Raw genomic sequence first — 7,071 nt, forward strand, 5'->3', positions numbered from 1 at the left:
CAGCCTGGGATTACAAGCATGCGCCGCCACGCCCGGTTTGCCAACTCTATTTTTTATTCTTTATTTTGAAACAGGGTCTCACTGAGTTGCAAAGGGCCTAAGTAGCTGAGGCTGTCCACGAACTGCGATCCTTCTGCTTCAGCCTCCCAAATGCTGGGATTACAAGCGTGCGCCACCACGCCCGGCTACAGAGAGGCTTTAATCAGCTTTTCTAACGGCATAGCCTACTGCCTAGGCGAGCCAGCCGTGGAGAAGCGGACTCTATTTACCCATCTACTTGGCCACGAACTAGCTTCCATAATTTACGTTTCCTGGTAAAATCCCGCTTTAAGTCTCTGGTATCGCGAGAGGAATCCAACCTGGTGAGGGCGGGGCTCACCCGCAGGAGATCCCAGCAGTCTTAGGAAAGCTCAGTTCCCTAACTGCGCATGTCGCTGCGCAGGCGCATTCGTCATTCCGGGACATCCGGGCACTCAATAGGGTATAAATAGAGATTCTTGATCGTCTTTCAGTCTTTCTGAGGCGGGCTTCTCTCAAACGCCCATACTCTTTGGTGAGTGTCTTTATCTGGCTCGTCCCTCTTTCTTTTTTCTCTTATTAACCTATGTTCGGGACTGAATCTTCCTTTCGGCTCCTGTTACTTAGAAGATATTTAGCGGCGTTCTTGCCAAGTACGTTTTGTCCTGCGAGGGGGCTGCGACGCAGCCTAGCGGCCACCGAGCCCCGCCTTAGAGCTGCCACCCGGCTCCTGCAGAGGCTCTCTACCGCCGCTGAGTTGCCTACACCGTGCCTTACCGTCCTGCGTCCTGTAGGGCGCGTGTTCCCCCTGCGCTTGGCGCAGGCGGTTTATTTCGGGCCTCTGAGTGTAGAAACTACGTACTGGGTGACCGACTACTTATGAAAAGGACTTACACGATTCCAACAGAATCAGTTTAGCTCTCACAGGCTGTTTGAATTGAGAATTGGCTAGCCTGATTTCTACATTTGCTGTTACCTTCTGCCTTGATTCGTGGTAGTTTGTAGAATTTGGCTGAACGCTACAGCTTTGAGACTTGCTCAATGTAATGACTTGCCAATCTTTAAGTCGAATTTCGGCATACCAACGTGGATACCCCGGGAGGTCACTCTCCCCGGGCTCTGTCCTAGTGGCGTAGGGGAGCATAGGGCCTGGCCCTGTGATGTACAGTCCCTTTCCACAACGTTGGAGATGAAGCTGGGCTTTGTGTCTGCGCCTGCATATTCCTACAGCTTCTCAGAGTCCTATGGACCATGACTGAGGAGATAAACCATGCAGGAAACAAAACTATAGTTTCTTTCAGGGTTTAAGTCCTGTGTAACAAATCGGCGCAGGGCCTCAGAAAAGTTGCTGAAGTTCTCAAGCTTGTAATCCTTTTCAGCCTCCCAAGGATTTTAATTACAGCTTCGATTTTTTTTTAATGTGTTAATGCCTTGTTTTGCAGAATTCCATCTTCTGATTCGGAATCTTATTCAAGGTAAGTTATCTGATAAATTTTGGCTTAATCAGTATATGTCAGGTAGCCCATTAAGATCTACCCTAGGTATTTTAAGCAGTGCTTTTGTTAGATGTGTCTAAATGCAAATTTTGCTGTGTTTTTGTGGACGTATTTCTAAAATTGCTTGTGGTTAATTCGGCAAAATTGTACATTAAGGTTAAAATGGTTTTGCATGTTGTAGTCTCTTATTCAGAATAGAGCCTGTTTTGCTTATGTAGTCTCATACTGGTATTACGAGCATGTTTGTTATTACGTGACTAATGAAGTTAAAGTTTGGCAAAATTCCTTAAAACCAGTTAAGTTAGTTGGCCATAGTGGCTCATGCTTGTAATCCCAGTACTTGGGAGGTCGAGACTGAGTCAAAAACAAACAGAAGCCGGGTGTGGTGGCGCAGGCTTAGAATCCCAGCATTCGGGAGGCTGAGACCTGGAGGATCACGGTTTGCAGACAGCCTCCCCTACTTAGGGCAGGGGGTAGAGTGCCCCTGGTTCCATCCCTAGTACCACAACAGTTAACTAATTGCATGGTCCTTAGGCACTCTAAAGTCTGTGTGTCTCTAGAGATTTAAGATTAGGGTGTGGTTTTGTTTGCCTATAATCTTAATATGCAAACTAAGGACTGGGTTTGTAGCTTGGATTCTGGGAGAGTTCCCATGGATTGAATCCCCAGCACCACAAAAATTGAGAAGCATCATGTGGAGATGTTTTAAGGGCATTTAGTTATTATGAATTATTAAGTGATTAAGAATTGTATGTGAGTTGCTCTAATGTGCTGCTAATTTGGCATTTCAACGTGGATACCCCGGGAGGTCACTCTCCCCGGGCTCTGTCCTAGTGGCGTAGGGGAGCATAGGGCCTGGCCCTGTGATGTACAGTCCCTTTCCACAACGTTGGAGATGAAGCTGGGCTTTGTGTCTGCGCCTGCATATTCCTACAGCTTCTCAGAGTCCTATGGACCATGACTGAGGAGATAAACCATGCAGGAAACAGTATCTACTATACTAAGATAATAAGTTTTTCAACTTTAGGAAATATAACAGTGTGTTTATTTTCTTTCAGGTCATAAGAAGATCTACAATTAATAGCCATTGATCAGATACTTGGAGATCTGTAAAGATACATGTGTTGGGTAAATTTGTCTCTTAAAGCAACCATTTATGACTGGAGATAGTTAAGCAGTAGGGCATTTGTCTAATGTGTGAGGTCTTGTGTTCAATCCCCATACTGAAGGAAAAATAGCCACAAACAGAATTTTGTTAATCTGGTAGTAAAATTGTTGGATCCTGAGAATTGACTAGTAATGCCAATTATGTGCCTGTAGTTCCCATTCTGGAGCTAACATGGGATACCAGGCTCCATGCCAGTTTCAACATACCCATAGAAATTTGAGGAACTTGGAAAGGTGTTGGACATGATTAGATCTAATGAAATAAATGTAGTGGGTGACTTGAGGGGGGTGAGCTTTTCGGAGGGGTTGCAAAACCAGTATAGATGCTGTTTATGCATTGAATATTTGTGATTATGTTGTGAGTGGAGCACATGTATTTATGGATTTGAAATAAAAATGGCTGAATGCTTGTGTTGCCTTTTTTAATTCGTGTTTATTCTCAGCCTGTGTACTATGAGTGGTGCTGCATAAGTGGGCAGTTCTGGGATGTGTGAAGCTTGACTAAGACTCCTAAAATGTGTAAAGCTAATCCTCAGTGAGCCAGGCTTGGTTGCACATGCTAATCCCACAAATTGGGAGGCTGACCGTCCTTTCAAAAAAATATGGGACTGAGTAGCTCAAAGTCCTGGGAGTCAGTTTAGAACTTGGGTTCAGTCCTCAGTGCCACAGAGATAAAGGCCCCGCTAAGTTTGGAGTTTTTAATATCTAGAAATATCTCGCAGTGTGGCATCCCTAACAATGGGATTTTTTTATTTTTTTTTTATTGGCTGTCAATGCAGCCTGCATGTGCCACCATACCCGGCTATCAATTTTAGGGGGTTTGAGGGTGCATTCTACCTCTGAGCTGCACCCCAAGCCCTAATTTTTTTATTTGAAATGGTCCACTGAGTTGCAAGGGTCCTCACTAAGTAGCTGAGGCTAGCTCATAACCTCTCCTGTCTCCACCTCCCAAATGCTCAGATTACAACATGTCCAGTTCTAGGAAGATTTTTTTAAGGGGATCTCCCTGTGTGGAATAATAGCTTGGGGTTTTGTCCTGAGAGTCAAGGCACTTAGTACAGTTAAGGATGGTGGAGCAGTTGATCAGTCCATGCATTTCAAATGGGATGCCTGGCCCTGAACCTAGCCTGCTCTATTGTGTGAGAAAGTTATGTCACAATGGACTCCCTGCACTGTCTGAGCATTGAGAGTAAGCCTATAGGGACTCAGGCAGCCAGCTACAAGGTAAGTATGGATTTGTGGGTATTAAAACTAGGTAAAGCTGGTATGACAGAAGTTGATAGTCCCAGTGATTGGGGAGGCTGAGACAGAAGGATCATAGGTTAGTGAGCCCTTCTGTGTTTTAGTTAAACCCTGTTTCAAAACAAAAGGACCCATGAGAAGTGGCACACACTTGTAATCCCAGCATTGGGGAGGCTGAGACCAGAGGATGGCAGTTGGAAAGGCTCAGGTACTTAAACCTTATTTAAAAAATAAAAAGGACTAAAATTATAGGCCTTTGGGTGTAGCTTGGAGGTAGAATGCCCCTATCTTCCATCCCGAAAACTTCAGAAGTGAATAAAGGAGCCAGGCAAGGTGGTGCAGGCCTTGTAATCCTAGCATTTGGGAGGCTGAGACAGGAGGATCGCAGTTGGCAACATCCTCAGCTATTTAACTCAGAATACCTCTGGGTTCCATCCCCAGTACTGGGGAAAAAAATTGGGCTGGGGTGTAGCTTGGAGGTAGAAGTAACTAGGGTCTGGTTTGGGATAAGTGGATGATTTCCTAGAGCTTCTCTTAAAGACTTAGCTCTCTGAACTGACAAAACTCAGTGTTCCAGGCCCCCCTAGCTTTGTAGTGAGGATCAGTTTGCAACCTTACTAGCCTTTCCAATTGCATTCTGGGCATGTGTTACTGGCCATCACCAGACTTAGTGGACTTGAATCCTAACCTGTCTATTACTTGATCTCCATTCATCTATAGAAAGGGAAGCCATGCCTGTAATCCCAGTACTTGGGAGATAGAGAGTGGAGGATAACAGGTTTGAAGTCAGCCTCAGCAATTTAGGCCCTCGGCAACCTAGTGAGACCTTGTTTCCAAATATGAAATCAGGCTTGGGGGATATCCCATAATAAAATGTCACTGGGTTCAATCCCCAGATCCACAAAAATGGAAAAGTGGGAGCCAGGATTGGTGTGGTGCACACTGGTAATTCCGGTATTTAGGAGGCTGAGGAGACAGGGCAACAGGCTTGAGGCCAGCCTCAGCTACTACTGGGATTCTGTTTTACAAAATACAAAAAAGAACCACGCATGGTGGTGTATGCTTGTAATCTCAGTACTTGGGAGGCTGAAGCAGGAGGGTTGCGCATGTTCGAAACCAGCCTCAGCTACTGAGAGGCTCAGCAACTTCCTGAGACCCTGTTTCCAAATATATAAAATAGGTCTGGGAGTATAGCCTGGAGGTAGGAAGTCCCTGGGTTCCATCCCTAGTACCACAAAGAAAAAAAAAAAGGTAAAGAATTGGGTGTAGTTATGCACACATAATCTTGGCACTTGGGAGGATCACAGGTTCATGGCCAGCCTCAGCTATTTAGGCCCTACACAATTTAGTGAGACCTTGTTTCAAAATAAATAAAATACGGAGCCAGGCATGGTGGCATATGTTTGTAATCCCAGCATTCGGGAGGGGGAGGCTGAAACAGGATTGTGGTTCCTGGACAGCCTCAGCTATTTAGAAGGACCTCCACAACTTAGATCATGTTTTAAAATAATAAAAAATAGGGCAGGGGGTTACCTCAGAGGTCGAATGCCAGCAAAAAGAAAAAAAAAACCTTTAGAGGCAGTGTCCCTGGGTTCAAACCTTAAGTACTCCCCCCAAAAAGTAAAGGGATAATAAAAGAATACAACAGGGTTTTGATGAGGGCTGAATGAGCTCATACATTAAGCCCCTTACAGTCTCTACACTACTATGAAACTACTATACTATAAATTTGATATTTTTTGTAACTTCTCAAGAGAAGAACCAAGAATATATTTAGTTTGAGGAAGGGTTGAGAGTTTTTTTTGTTGTTGTACTGGGGATGGAACAAAGGGGCCTCTACATCTGGGCTACACCACCAGACCTATTTTATATTTATTTTGGAAGCAGGGTCTCACTGAGGCTGGCTTTGAACCTGCACAATCCTCCTGTCTCAGAATCCCAAGTACTGGAATTACAAGTGTACACCACCATGGCCGGCTCAGAGGGTTGGGTTTTGTTTTCATTTTTGTTTTGTAGTGGGGATTTTGAACCCAGGGGCATTCTGCCTCAGAACTACAACCTATCCAGCCCCTTTTTATTTTTTGTTTGAAAACTGCCTTGCTAGGTGTGTGTGTGTGTGTGTGTGTGTGTGTGTGTGTGTGTGTGTGTGTGTGTGTGTTACTAGGGATGGAACCCAGGGGGTTTTCTACCTCTGGGCTAAACTCCCAGACCTATTTTATACTTTATTTGGAAACAGGGAGGGTCTCACTAAGTTGCTGAGAGCCTCACTAAGTAGCAGAGGCTGGCTTCAAACCTTTGTGATCCTCCTGTCTCAGCCTCCCAAGCACTGGGATTACAAGTGTGTACGTCCATGCCCGACAATTTATGAGATTAATTTGTCTCAGCCTCCCAAGTACTGGGATTTTAGAAGTGTGTCATCACTTCCAACAATAGTTTTAAATGAGCCTGGTGTGGTGGCACACACTTGTAATTCTAGCATTTGGGAGGCTAATGGTTCAAGAGGATGGTGGTTCACAGACAGCCTCAGCTAATACTTAGGGAAGCCCTTTGCAACTCAGACCCTGTTTCAAAATAAAAATAAAAAATAGGTCTGAAGGTGTAACTCGGACATAGAATGCCCCTGGGTTCCATCCCCAATACCACAAAATAAAATAATTGTGTTAAATTAATAAAGTTAGCTGGGCAGGTGATATATGCTATAATCCCAGTATTAGGGAAGATCATACAGCCTCAGCTACTTAGTGAGACTGTTTCAAAATAAATAAAATCTGGGTGTGGTAGCACATGCTTGTAATCCCCTCGCTTGGGAGGCGGAGACAGGAAGAGCATGTGCAGGTTTGAAGCCAGCCTTGCTGGTTTAAGAGACCCTGTTTCCAAATAAAATATAAAATAGGTCTGGGAGTGTAGCCTAGAGGTAGAAGGGTTCCCTCCCCAGTACCACTAAAAAATAAAAATAAAAAATAATATAAGTAAATAAATTAGTGAGAATGGCCATGAACCTGTAATCCTGTCCCAACCTCCTAAATACTAGGATTATAAGCATGTGTCACTATGCCCAGGTTACTTTCTTTTTTTTTCTTTTCTTTTTGTAGTACTAGGGATAGAACCCAGGGGCATTCTACCTCTGAGCTCCACCCACAGCCCTATT

This window comes from Muscardinus avellanarius, assembly GCF_963383645.1.
Source record: "Muscardinus avellanarius genome assembly, chromosome: 3".
Lineage (NCBI taxonomy): Eukaryota > Metazoa > Chordata > Mammalia > Rodentia > Gliridae > Muscardinus > Muscardinus avellanarius.